Genomic DNA, 5,487 nt, shown 5'->3' with positions numbered 1-5,487 from the left:
TTAGCTTAATTTGAACTTAAACCAATCTCAAGTCGCTTGTGAATGGTTTATGATTAGGCTCGGTTAAACGTTGATTATAGTAACTTATAAGTTGTACGTGTTTATTGGGCCCCTAAAAAGCAAAACCAGGGCTCGTGATGGGCCGAGCACGCCTAGGCCCTTGGTGGTATTTGGGCCTTGGTGAATTATTGTAAAATTAGCACTAGCAACACTTTCAGCTATTATTCTATTATTCCATGAAGATACATCATACATGTATTCTCAGAGCATGTTTGAGATTAAGTATGAAAAATGTTTATTGTTTTATTGACTTTTTCCAAAAAACCGTTTTAAAAAGTCAAAATTTGAGGCTTTTAGAAACTGCTTTTTAACCCTTTCAAAAAGCTAAAATAAAAGGAATTTTTTGATTGCCAAACCTCATTTAACTTTTTGGCTTTTTGAAAAATATAATAAGCCGATAAGGTGTTTTGAAACTCAATCCCAAACATACTCTTAGAAAAACACGTCAATATTCCACTTAATAAAAAAAACTTCACACTTTAGGAAGCTTTAATTATATTTTCTTTCTCATTCTATTCATTACAATAACATTCTATTCATTACAATAACAATACACAAACCAATAAATTTATGAATTTATTGTTTTAGATTTAACAGACTGGGCGGACCTCCATTATAGGTACCGGTGTCATATAACACGTGTGAAATATTATTTTTTATCTGAAATTCGAGTATATTTTCGGATGACGGTATCTATAAAAAGTTGTATTTCCCTTGACTTACTAGCTACTTTTTAGATAGCTTTTAACCAATGAGTTTATTCTTAAAATTCATCTAATGCTCACTTTGTGAGACTCGAACACACACTACTTTGGTGGAGGTAAAACAATTGACACCACTAGAACAAAAGGCTATTGGTCATAGTTACATTACGCAAATTCTTATGTTATATATGTGCTTGAGAAAGACAAATAAATGCTAAATTTATAGAAATAAATGTATGCAAATTCTTATGTTATAATAACCACACCCTATCATTAACCCTTTTCAGAACAACAAATTATGTTTGAGTTGGCATTGTAAATTTGTAATTAACTGAATTATAAAACATACTAATATGTTTGAGTTACATAACGAGTTGATGTTTATATACTTGTATTTACAACATTGTACTTCAAAAACATTTATTTAATACTAAGGAATAAAACATATTCTGGTGATGCATATATGTAGGACCAAACCAAAAGGCTTGTGCCATGATTGATTGGGACGGGGCTAGATGAGTCCACATCCAAAACATGAGCCATGTGTTAAACAAAAAGCAACCACATGTGCATCTCTTTCACCTTTGTACACATATAGGTCGAGCCAAGGGTCCCACGGGTCGCCTTCGTTTAAGATTTGGCCAGTGCACGCCTTATCTAACTAGGTCCGTTTGGTGCACTCTGTAGCCCCAAATGTTTTTACATTGTTATGTAAAGTTCGCATAAAAAAATAAATAAACAAGAGCCAAATAAATAGATGATGATTTCCGTTACAACAATTTGTTTCGGGTTAAAATAGGTTCTAATAATTGAAAATCTCTTGACGGATTTAAGATCACTCACGAAAACAAACACAAAACAACATCAGCACGAAACAAACAAAACATTATTGAAACGAGTCAACGACACATACGTTACAAGCTCGGTCCCTAAGTAGAATTAGAACTCGGATCCGGGCAATGACTCATGAGAACGCCCAATGAATAGGAGCTCATAGATAACACCAGCAAGGCCGCCACCAACAATGGGCCCAGCCCAGTAAACCCAGTGGTTAGCCCAGTCCCAACTAACGACGGCTGGGCCGAATGCTACGGCCGGGTTCATTGATGCACCCGTGAATGCACCACCGGCTAGAATGTTGGCACCAACAATGAAACCAATTGCAATGGGTGCTATTATACCAATGTCTCCCTTCTTTGGGTCCACCGCGGTAGAGTACACTGTGTAGACCAGCCCGAAAGTCATTACGATCTCGAACACGAAGGCGTTCCATACGGTTACTTCCGCGCCCAATGCAAAGCCCGTGGTTGTCTGTAAGTTTTAAAAATGATTCAAAGACTTAGAACTAAGTTTGATTATTAAAGCAACCAAATTTTGCGACCAACAAATGCGTAGTGGCAGCTAGGGGTGTTAACGAGTAAGCTACTCGAGATCGTCTTACTTATAAGTTATAACACAAATCGAGCTCGAGCTTGAGCCCAAGCCCGAGCTTAACGAGCCCACACTTCACTTATCGAGCTTAAGTAGCCAAAACAAGCTTATTACTTATAAAAGTTTTATTTAATATACTGAATATATATTTACATAATAGTTATTATTATGTATAAAGTTATAAAAAAATAACTAACTAATCAAAAATTTATAAATATATATAAAAGTAAATCTAATATAAAACGAGCCGATCGAGCCAAAACTGAGCTCAAGCTTGAAAGAGCCGAGCTTGAGCTCTAGAAACAAAACACAAACCAACCAAGATCTATCTTGAGCTTTTGTAAGTTAAACTAGTTGAGATCGAGCTCCCGTAAGTTAAACAAGTGGAGCTCGAGCTCTCTTAAGTTAAAATAACGAGCCATATATAGCTCTAGTGCATCAATATTTCGGTTCTTACCAAACCACCGGTGGAAAAAAGTAGTAGCACACAAGCCACAACCGATCCAAGGAGTTGAGCAATGGTGTAAAATATCCCACGTAGCAAAGTGATGTTACCACCAACAAACGCGCCAAAAGTCACGGCAGGGTTGACGTGTCCACCAGAGATATTAGCTCCGACTGACACGGCCACAAACAGCCCAAAAGCATGGGCTAGTGACGCAGCCACTAGCCCAGCCGGGCTGCTTGCACCACCATCTGTGAGCTTGGTGTAAGCCATGCCAGGCCCGCAAACACAAAAATGAGTGTGCTTATAAATTCGGCCACATATGCCTTGATGGCGCCCGGGTGTTGCACCTCATCTTGGTACCACCCGATCGCAATACGCTCAACGAAATGTCTAGGCATCGGGTTGTTAGGAAGTTCAAGATCAATGTGCTAGAAATTTGGAATGAATTATGATGTGAATGTGTAATATATGCATGGGTTGGTTGGCTGTTTATATTGGCAAGTGATTGGGTTTGGGTTACCGGTAATAGCCGGTTGCCGGTTGTATTTTGAGAAGGTTGACCGGTTAATGTAATAATAACTTAATAAGGTTTGTAATTATTGATTTATTTCATGAAGACCCCACTAGTTCTAGATTAGTAGCTTTCGGTCTTTGCTAATGGAAAGTAAAAGTTTGTGATTTCACAATAAAGTTGTTGAAAATCATTTTTTTCATAATTACACTTAACATTTTAATTATGTGTAATAAATCTTTTTGAAAAAATATAATATTTTAAAAGTAATTCTAACACTATTCAATTTTATTTATAAGAAGTACAATATAAGATGTCCACATTAGGTTAAAATAAACTTCGTGATTTTAAGCTGTTATGTTAGTTAACAATCATGTAGTGACGCCCATACTTATGCGTGTGAATCGATAAAGAACGCCGGTAAAGAACAAGTATGTAACGAGGTGTATGGTCGTAGAGGGGATATGAAACCACTATACATGGAACAAGTTTGATAAAGTTTTTGAAAAATATATACTTAAAACATTATCCCATTAGGATAAATGTATGGTAAATTAATAAAAGAATTAAATATAGCTATTTGATCGATAGCACAAGTAACAAGTGATGATGTTTGTAAGATAAGGAGTGGGTGATTCTCGTGGACTAATTCATGACGAAAGTTGAGCATCACCTCTAAGTCAATAATAGATCTACACGTGTACGCTTGTGATGGAAACACGTCACCATAGTGACCAAAACTGTTGACCTTTGTAAATACTTCAGTGCAAAGTTGCAAATCGGACAATAGGATGGGCTGTTCTTAGTTTGTGGCAGAACCTAAGCGACCCGAATTCACCTCAAAAAATTTAAGACCGTGAACTGAACTGAATATGCTTAAATCGGTATTGTTCTGAATCAGCTATTCGGGTTACTAGGTCCTACCCGAACTGTACTCTCCCTAACTTCACTACCTCATAGATTGTTTGATTGTGAATTCAATAAGAAATTATTAATTATATACATACAATTGAATTAACCATCTGCAATGCATTATTGTACGTCATGAACGTTTGGTTTAAGGGTCAATAGAGTCCATTGTGAATTTGCATCGCTTGTTCTTGGTTGCTTTTTGTGTGTGCTTCTTGGCCAGAACAGTTGGGTGTTTATTTCTTTATTATTTTAATTAATTGAGTTTTCTTATTTTTAAAATATTTTTTTTATTATGATAAAGGAGCATATAAAAAACAATAAATATGTATTTATCGAATGAAATACATTTTACGAGATATAAATTTTTTTATATATTTTACAAACATACTAAAAATATGGTGATTCATGAGTGTGCATGATGGGTCTTTGGGCCCACTACCGCTAAAAGGCCAATTAATAGTGCTTATCCAGGCTGGGCTTTTAAACCCCTTTTTACAAAAACATACATCGTGACTGTGAGCGGATGGGTCTACCGTTTACAGTTTTGGTTGTTTCGTGTAAAAAAAAAGAAGTTTTAAAACAACAATGATGAACAAAATGTGAAAAAAATATTAAGTTTTCAATTCCAACAAGATGAAAATCTAAAACAAATTTGGTTCCTTTTACTGTTTTTGTCTTTTGGATACTCCCTTGATGACATTAATCAAGATTTGTTATTATTTGATGGATCGAATAGGTTTGTAAATCTAGATGGGTTAGTCGGTCAAAAAGGGTAACGTGTCAAAATAGATTCAGGTTGAAATGACTAATAAAGGGTTGAATTTTGTTATGACTATAAAAACAATATTACTACAAGTCTACAATAACTAATGAGTCAACTATTTCTAATGTGTATAAGCTAAACAAAGACTTCTCAACAACTTTTTAATAACGTGTGCATAAAACTTGGTTCCAGACTTGACCCAGTGTACCTAATACGGAACCGGACCCTGGCCCGATCCTACCCGATTCGTGGGTACGAACCGGATTTTAGCTTCTGAGAGAAATTGTACCCATAACTGGCCGACCCCACTGGAACTGGTTCCACCTCTACCTGGTCAAAACCTGGAGGCAACCCGACAAAACAGGTCAAAAGTTGAACCATACCCGAAACCGGTTTCTACCCAACTTGGTTCTTGACTTTTGTTGACCATACCCATAATTGGTTCGGTACCTGGTCCGGTTCCTAAAATAACCTGATTTGTCTACCTTTACGTTTTAGCCCCTTCGACCCATTTGATTCGACCCATTTGAGATGAGTAGCATGAAATCGTGGACCCTAACTATGACTGTCCAAACCACTCGTCGCTCGAACTAGCTCGCCGCTCGCTTGGAAAATAGGAAAATGCTCGCTCGTTTTTTCGCTCGATTGGAAACGAGCC

At 36.7% G+C, this 5,487-nt stretch overlaps 1 pseudogene across 1 annotated transcript; it reads right to left on the bottom strand.

Moving 5' to 3' along the window:
• Positions 1 to 1,510: 1,510 nt before the first annotated feature.
• On the bottom strand, positions 1,511 to 3,086 carry LOC143567916 (aquaporin TIP1-1-like; annotated as a pseudogene). Its single transcript, XR_013141490.1, has 2 exons — positions 2,653 to 3,086; positions 1,511 to 2,075 (listed from the first exon to the last, which is right to left on the bottom strand). The product of XR_013141490.1 is annotated as an aquaporin TIP1-1-like (transcript).
• Between the last annotated feature and the right edge of the window lie 2,401 nt (positions 3,087 to 5,487).

The sequence above is a fragment of the Bidens hawaiensis genome, unplaced genomic scaffold (genome assembly GCF_021521415.1).
Source record: "Bidens hawaiensis isolate Kalapana, Puna unplaced genomic scaffold, B.hawaiensis_p1.1 tig00023712_1, whole genome shotgun sequence".
In the NCBI taxonomy this organism is placed as follows: Eukaryota; Viridiplantae; Streptophyta; class Magnoliopsida; order Asterales; family Asteraceae; genus Bidens; species Bidens hawaiensis.
This window is presented reverse-complemented; position numbering and strand designations above follow the sequence as displayed.